Here is a 9,157-nt window from a genome sequence, read left to right as displayed (position 1 = left end):
GCCACATTTATTTTACTTACCGATGCATTGGGGTTCTATAAGTTAATCATACCCAAATAATCATTTTAGTTGTACTCAAAGTAGACTCTGAGTACCAAAAAAGTGCACCTTCTTTAGTAAAAAGTTAGTATGCTTACTAGCTAGTCTTTGACTAACTTACGATTAACGAATTCTCTCTGAATACTGCCCGTAATGTTTAAATGGGCCTATTCCATCAGCGGATTTTCATTCTGCTACGAATGCTTTCAAGAAACGGTTTGCTTCATAATCCACTGGCAAGTTTAGGGAACGTAAGAAAACAGACACCTGAATAACACGTGGAGTGAGATTAAGAGCAAGGATAACAGATCTGAAAACACTAGCCTTAGAACTCCACAAACAATTGTATGTTGCATTTACTGCAGATTTTGAAATCACATTCCAAAAGCTGGCAATTTACAAGAAAGATGTAGTAATTTAGATTTGATTTTCAAACTGAATTTAGCGTTCCTTTCAGCTCATAAGGCTCCTGCCAGGAGTCGAACACGGGCCTCCTGCGCCAAATGTGCGTACGCTATCCATTTACCCATTAGGAAGCTATATGCAGTAATTTAGAAACGAAGAACATTCCTAAGGAACTAGCTTGTCTATATACTGAACCATGTAAGTGTAGTGTTACAGACTTATAAACAACAACACTAAACGTTTTCGGCGCGAGGGACCTGAGTTTGTTTTCCGGCAAGAACTTATGTAGTTAGGATTTTACGTTAAACTGTAGCTTTACGTTTTATATAGCTTAGCTGCTGCTGTTCGGGACTCCAACCGCCTTATGCAGAATCGTTTTGACATATGATTAGTTTCATACTAAAAGCCTGACTACTGCAGGAAACATATGTTAGTCGAACTCTTTAGCATGTCACTAATCACACTTCAAAACGACTCTGCATAAGGCCCCAAACCTCTAAACACTCGCCTTGTTTTCATCTGTTTATATTTATTAAGTGTTTAATTATTTAAAAGTCTCGAATGGGGGTATAAGAAAGACAGAATATCAAACACGTAACATCTGTTAAGTTTATTGACAATTTTATAGTTTATCTCAGAAGTCAACTTGTTATCCCTCACTTGTTCTTCAAGTCCCCTTCAGGAGGCTGGCCCTTGGGAACCACTGGTTCAAGGCGATGTAAAGTTGACCCTGTATATTCATTCTAAAGAAAAGCAGGGTTAACTTTACATTGTCTGGAACTATCTCGTGGCTATATCGTAAGAAGTGAATATAAATCAAGAAACATAATGCAATGTATTTCACAAGTAATAATATTGATAATCTCCTCTCTCTATTTTTAAACACACACAAAACAAAGAAACGAAAGCAACAAGCGGAGTAGCAGATTGAACTTGAATCTTTGTAACGTCATCCGTACGTGGCCAATAAGAGCGCTACTTCAGCCATATATTGGATGAACCTCTTGGGATCGGCAAAAATGCACACAGCGAAGGTAAATATTTCTGGACTATATTCTCACGCCCTAAGACAAAAAAGTTTATTTCACCTGAAGGTTGAGCGAGGAGAAACGTCTGTTTGCTTTTTATGTTATGTATAGCTCAAACGCCGTATCTATTATAGGCCTATCCGCAGGGATACCGCAATACACCTCTATGTTGCTGTGGAGAAAACGAGAGACTCTTACCTCATCTCATCTTCCAGTGTAGCTTTTTTTTTTTCATTTTATCGCCCAACTCTTTTTACAGTGATACATCGTTACCACCATATCACTCCAGTGATTGTTTCTTCGGTCAATGTTCCGTTAAGGGGGTCCAGTGTCTTTGACACCACTTCTTTCTATTGATTTTCGTTTGATTACATAATATAACGTTATATTAGGTTAGGTTAGGTTAGCTTAGCTTAGCTTAAGGGGGTCCAGTGTAGTTTTGTACCTTCTTAACGGAACATGGACCTCTTTTATATTAGTGAACAATATACGCACCGCAGTTTATCACCTTCTTCAGTATTTATTAGTGAACAATATATCACTATATTTATACCTCCCACAACAGTTCAGTGAACATCCTTAATCACGCCATTCTTCTACGTGAGGACTGACTAAAAATCATCTATACCACCATACTCATGTCTAACTGAAGTGCCCGAAGGGTTAGGAGCTGGGGCAAGAAAGATGCATGATATAATACGAAACCGAATAATTTATTGTTTAGAAATATAGGTAAGAATGAAGTATAATGCTATAAAATGCACAAATAGGAAGTTAATGTAACCATTTCAAAATAAATAACGAAGCATATGTGATCCTAACCCTTGTGTGGACTTTGATTGTGAGTATTTAATGGGAGATGCTTTATTAATTATTCACAGAATAGAGCAAGTTAACTATAGTTCAAGGATATGCAAATCATTCTGAAAGGAGGTTCTGTTCAATATTTGTCCTTTAAAGAAAAGATAGGTAAGATAATGGAATCAATTTATATGTAGCAGCTATTATAATTAAGAATGTATGCAATACAGAGAACAAAAAATGGATTATATGCGAATTGTTTTGGCTTGTGAGATCTCGCTGCTGAATATATTTTCCTATAAGAATAGGTAAGAAGAGGTATTCCTATAAGAAGAGGTACTAAGATGGCGTCGTATAGTGCAGTAGTGTCAAGATCGCGTTCGCAAAAAGACAGAGTTATAAGGAATGCTAGTTGTGCGAAATGCTACAAAATAGTTAGAAACGGAATTATATGTGATAACTGTGATAGATGGTATCATTTTGATAAATGTTGTGAAGTTAGAGCGGATAATATTCCAAAAAATGACTGGCATTGTGAAGGATGCTTACAAACGACAATGGCGTCTACTCAAAGGTGTGAAAACAAAAGAAAATCGAACTGTGAATGTGATAATAGGGATCTGGTAAGTGAGCTATTAGATGAAATTATGTCTTTGAAAGAAGTTATTAATATTTTGAAAGGTGATATTGTGAAAATCAAGCAAGAATATACTTCTGTGGAAGAGAGGCAAGTTAGGCATGGTGTGAGTAACCGGAAAACGAATGTGGATGTGGATAATATGGTAGTAGAGACCGAGTGGCAAAAAACAAAACCGCGTAGATCTAGGTATATAGAAATTACAAACAATGAGCCTTGCATTAGTGTTCTTACATCGAATAGATATTCCGTACTAACCGAAATAGAAGATGTAGACGAAGAAAACTCAGTGCCGGTAGTGCAAGGCGAAACAGTGATCAAGTTAAAGTGCAAGGATAATAGGACAGACGTAAGAAATAATAAAATCAAGATCTATGCAGATAGTTATGGTCGTGGAATTTCTACAATATTAAGAGATATGAACCATGATAAGTTTGATACAGAAGCATGGGTGAAACCAGGGGCGAAATTCGATAAAATTGTGGCAGAGGTAAGGAACAATTGTGCTAAGCTAACGGATAAAGACTTTGTTGTACTCATGGGAGGTGCGAATGATGTTGCTAGTAACGAGACAGAAGCCGCCGCTGCTACACTACGGAAAACTCTGGCAGGTCTAACACACACGAACGTGATCGTTATGGGTATTCCACATAGACATGATCTTGTAGACTGGTCAATTGTTAATAAAGAAGTAGAAAAAGCAAACATTGTGTACGGTAAGATATGTAAACGTTTTAAGAATGTAACGGTGGTAAATATCAATAAGGCTGACAGAATGCTTCACACTAGACACGGTCAGCATTTTAATGTTTATGGTAAAAGGAAGTTGTGTGAGTCTATAGGTAAAGTTATTGAAAACAGGTACTGGAATATGAATCATAAAATTATCACGCTGAGTAATGAACAGGGAAACGTGAATTAAAGGCCAAGCTGATTCAAGATGAAGTTTGGCCGGTTTCGTACAAGCTAAATAACAACAATATTAGAAATCATACCAGGGAACAATATACTAACAATAATAATACTACGTCTATGACTGACTTGAGTGAAGATAATATGAATTTTGACCTAAAAATAGGTTTTCTTAATGTACAAGGTTTAAATAACAAACAGCTTGCTGTAAACGTTTATGCTAAAGATAATATGTTTGACGTTCTTGGTGTAAGTGAACATTGGTGTCATGAAAATGAAATACCATATATTGTGATGGATGATTATTATGTAGCCAATAGTTATAGTAGAGAAAAACATAAACGCGGAGGTGTAGCAATTTATGTAAAAATGTCCTATATGATGAAATGTAATATATTAGACTTAAACTATTTATGTAATGAACTACATTTTGAGGTTACAGGTATCTGTATTGAAGAGCTTAAGTTAGTTATAGTATCTATTTATAGGTCACCTGACGGAAACCCCGTTATTTTCCTAGAAAATCTTGAGAAAATATTTAAATTTTTAAGTAGACCTAGGTGGAAGTATTTTAGTATTGTTGTTGGGGGTGATGTAAACTCCCACTTTGATGTAAGGCAGGTCAAACGCAGTGTATCCGAATTATGTAACTTACTTAGAGAGTACAACTTCTGCTATACGAATGACAAACCAACTAGAGGATTAGCCTGTCTTGACAATATATTTACAAATATAACAAAAGATCGTATATCTAGTGATGTAACAATTTTTCCATTAGCAGATCATGACTCTGTCTGGATTAAAGTAGGTTCCGTTATTGCTAGGAAATGTGTAATTGAGGAGAGTAAAATAATAATTACAAGACCAATATCCGACGAAAGAATTTTACATTTTAGAAATTCATTGAATAATATAAATTGGTTGAATGTGTTAACTGGACCTACATCTATGAAATCAGCTAATAATACGTTTGAGCGTTTCATGCAGGTTTTTCTGAATGTGTTTAATACATCTATTCCTCAAAGGAAAGTTAAAGTTAAAACTAACAAAAATAATGTAAAAAAAATAAATGGTAATACAAATTGGTATACTACCCAACTTGCAACTATGAAATGTACAGTTATGTCATTATTGGCATTATACAGATGGGATAAAAGTGAAAACAACAAAGAAAAGTATTTGAAAGGAAAAAAGGATTATAAATTAGCGTTAAATCAAACAAAAAAATTATATAATGTAGCAAAAATTGAGGCAGCACCCAATAAATGTAAAGAGGCTTGGAAATTAATTAACGAGGTAGCTAAAGTTGGTAATAGGGATAGTATACCCATTTCCCCTGATGAACTTAACACATTCTTTATTAAATCGATTGAGGAAATACGTAAAAATACAAATATAGGGGTCTCTGACATAACTGAACCGCATTCTAATAAATGGGTACAGAATAATTTAGTTTTTACCGGGGTAACAACCGCAGTAGTTTTAGATATTGTTAAAAGAATGAAGTCCTCGGATAGTGTTGATATTTATGATTTATCAACAACTCTAATTCAAAAAGTAATTGATTGCAATGTAAGTCCACTTACATATTGCATAAATAGATGTATAAATGAAGGTACTTTTCCTGACGTACTAAAGCTGTCTAGGGTTGTTCCAATTTATAAAAAGGGAGACAAACATTGTACAGCTAGCTATCGCCCTGTTTCGCTGGTTCCTATCTTTTCAAAAATTATCGAATACATTATAAAACTGCAGTTATGTGATCATTTGGAACAACTTAATATAATTAGTGATTCACAGTTTGGATTTAGGGCAGGAAGATCTACGGTTGATGCTATAGACTCATTAGTAAGCAAGGTTTTACAAGTTTTTGAGTCCAGGGGTTTTGCAAGGGCCACATTCTGTGACCTGAGCAAGGCTTTCGACTGTGTTGACCATAATCTATTATTAAATAAACTGGCGTATTATGGTGTAGGAAATACTGGTCTAAATTTATTCAGGACTTACCTGAAGGATCGTAGGCAAGTGGTATGTGTGGGAAGGGAAAAGTCACAAGTTGCACAGGTTGTATATGGTGTACCGCAAGGCTCAGTACTTGGACCTTTGCTTTTTACTATAATGGTTAATGATTTACCAAATTGTGTAACTAGTCACTCAATTTTATATGCAGATGACACAACATTTCTCAGTGTTAGCCACGACTTGGAAAAATTAGAAGAAATCACAGAAAGAACAATATCTGAAGCTGGATCGTGGTTTAAGACGAATGGTTTTTTCCTTAATGAAAGTAAAACGAAACATTTAAACTTCAGTTTAAGAGGTATGGCAACCGAGAACAATTTGGACAGTGTAAAATTTTTGGGCATTATTATTGATAACAAATTATCATGGGACTCTCATATTCAATATATTACAGGAAGACTTTCAAGAGTTATATATTTGATAAAAAATTTGAGGAATCAGGTACCACAAAACTATGTAAGATCCGCATATTTTGCGTTTTTTCAAAGTATCTTACTATATGGTATACTGTTATGGGGAAATGGTAGCCATGTGAAGGACGTTCTGTTGTTACAGAAAAAAGTTGTGAGAATAATGATGAATGCAGAGAATACGTGTCATTGTAAACCATTATTCATAAGATTAAAAATAATGACGGTAATCAATTTATATATATACAATGTGTTGATGTACATAAAGGGCAAAACGTCGGAAATACACTATAGGCATGACATACACTCATACAACACTAGGAATAATAGACGTGTCAACGTACCATATTTGAGATTAACAAAATCACAAAATAGCTATGAAGCCATGAGTGTGAGGTTATATAATAAATTACCTATAGAACTGACACAGCTACCTATGGGTAGCTTCAAAAATAGATTATATTCTTGGTTAGTAAAAACACCATTTTATTCAATAGATGAGTTTTTTGAATACGATAATATTTAATTTTTGTAAGGTAATAATATTTAAGATATGTTATTGTGGTGAACTTTAGTACTTTAGCACTTATTGTAGATAATGAACAATCACTATTGCTGTACATTATAGTAGTAAGTTATAATTTGACGTTGTCTATGGCTATGTAGCTGATTCGACAATAAAATTTATTATTATTATTATTATACAGAGTTGTTCAGACACGTGATTAGTCTCATACTAAGGAGTTCGAAAAACATATGTTTCCTGCAATAGTCAGCCGTTAGTATGATTCTAATCATACTTCAAAATGTCTCAACATAAAGCGGTATATACGTCCCTCTCCCTAGTGTGATTGTGGAGATGACCTCACGACAGGTAATCACTTGGTCTTTGAATGTCCTTGCTACTGTCTATACCTTCCCCAGTTTTTTTTTTTTTTTTTTTTTTTTTTTTTTTTTTTTTTTTTTTTTTTATAAGCAACTTATGGTCCTGGAACTTCGAACTTGGATTCTTTTTTTCTTTTTGACGGCATCACTTTCTTTACTCAACTTTTTCCTCATTTATCTTTCTACTAATTGTATCTTCTCCTGACTTCCATAGTTTTCCTCCGTTGTATGAAGTTTTTTTCTCTTAAATTTCCCCGAGATTTTCTCCTTCCAGCTTTGATCTCTCTCTTCAACTTTTATTATTTCCTTTGTAAATTTCCGAAGGGCAGTTTCAAGACAGTGGTTATTATATCTGAAAAGTGTTTGTTGTATTGCTTAGAAGAAAAAGAAGATTGGTACAATGTTATGAAGTGCAATGGTTTAAGGTTGTATTCGATGTAAACTTGAAATTTAGGTAACACTCTTAGTATGCATATATAAATCTCTGTAGTATTTTTACTCTGGATTAATATGCCCTACTTTTGCTACACCAATAGAAAGAAATGTTGAATAATTATAATTCTTTCATTAATTTTCTTCTTAATGTCCCCTAAAAGTTTTCCGATAGGTGACTTGAAAATATCTCATTTAACGTAGATAAAATTGGCAATACTCGAGAAGGCGGTTCTATCAAATTTTGACACATTTCTTGTATTTTGCGGTTTGTTTTTGCAGAACATGGACTAAATGAGGACCTAGTGCATAATCCACGAACCAACTCTTGCTAGGTAGTTACTAAAAGCACGAATGCTATCTAACCGAGTCAGGGCAGTAGTGTACCAGAAGGTCAAGTGGCAGCGAAGGGGGGCGTCTGTAGGGAGCAGGCGCGTCAGCGACGGGGTTTATACGCATAAACGGGGATAATGGAAACATATTTAAGATATCCGTAGTAATTCTTATCTTCAAACCGGCTTCAGTGATTTCCCCGGGCATAAATAACCCGCTGCGTGAAAAATCCCTCAATTTTTACTTCTTCTTACTTCGCACAATTGATTTCACGCTTCATCATACCATGACGCTGCAGAAACTTTATAATATGACGCTCTTTATTCTTTGTAGTAAAACCTTATGTTAGCATTACATCCATCACATGACTAACGTATGAACCAGAAATTCCTGCGTTTATTTCCGTCTTACTTACATTCTTCCATCTTGCAGGGGCGCGGTGGCTGTTGTAGAACGTTCACCTGCGCTGCCTAGGGTCCCTGGCTCTATCCCAGCTCGCGCCGTGTGGACTGTGGTAGACAAACACCGTGCTCGTGAATTTTCTCGGGATTCTCCCGTTTCCTCCCACCTTTTCATTCCACCATTTCACTCATCTCTCATCATCACCGTCTCCTTTAGCCTAACCGCCATAATCGTGGGACGTAAAACTTTAAGATTTCGTTTCTTCTGCCTTCCCCGTCAGTAAGTAGTTACAATATATTACCATTCAAAGTCCATTTCAATATGCTGTGCAATGGCAGAAATTACTTATTTTAACACTCTCATTTCTTCACGAAAAATGATTCACATTATATTTTGTTTTTGGTAAAACTGTGCGCTCGAGTGAACCCACAAAATTCAAGGGGTTCAACAAAAGTACTTGTTGAAAATTTGCAATTCTTTATGATTTGCGTATAAATATGGCTTCTGGATGTATGGCACAAAAACTACACTGCAAAATATCAAACCAACCTGTGCTACGTGGGGGCTAGAGAGCACAAATGCTATCTAACCGACTGTGGGCAGAGTAAAGCTGGTGGGTCTTCGAGGAGTACGTCCGAAGGAAGCATTCGCGTTAGAGATGGTGAATATGCGCGTAAGCTAGGGTAGTGAAAATAAGTTGGTTTTGCCATTGAAACTCGTTTCAGTAGCACTTGTCATGATTTCATACTAGAAACGTGACGCTGTATTTGTAAACATAAAGTACAGGTTCTGTACATTGTGCAGAAATAATCCGCCCATTGAAAATACCATAAAAACTTTATCCGTCGTAA

At 35.5% G+C, this 9,157-nt stretch overlaps 1 protein-coding gene across 3 annotated transcripts in view; it reads left to right on the top strand.

Moving 5' to 3' along the window:
* The first annotated feature begins 1,417 nt into the window (after positions 1 to 1,417).
* LOC145678489 (uncharacterized) overlaps positions 1,418 to 9,157 on the top strand; it is a 48,377-nt gene continuing 40,637 nt past the window's right edge. Inside the window, exon 1 of one of the 3 annotated variants that reach the window (XM_081748677.1) lies at positions 1,418 to 1,478. The gene's annotated coding sequence lies outside the window, so the exon portion shown is untranslated. Of the gene's footprint in view, positions 1,479 to 7,259; positions 7,594 to 9,157 lie in introns of those variants that run through there. The other 2 variants (XR_014130400.1, XM_081748675.1) reach the window with 2 other exon arrangements.

The sequence above is a fragment of the Thermobia domestica genome, chromosome 2, assembly GCF_964235325.1.
Source record: "Thermobia domestica chromosome 2, izTheDome1.hap1.1, whole genome shotgun sequence".
Classification (NCBI taxonomy): Eukaryota; Metazoa; Arthropoda; class Insecta; order Zygentoma; family Lepismatidae; genus Thermobia; species Thermobia domestica.
The sequence above is the reverse complement of the archived record's forward strand: the minus strand, read 5'-3'. Positions and strand labels throughout refer to the sequence as shown.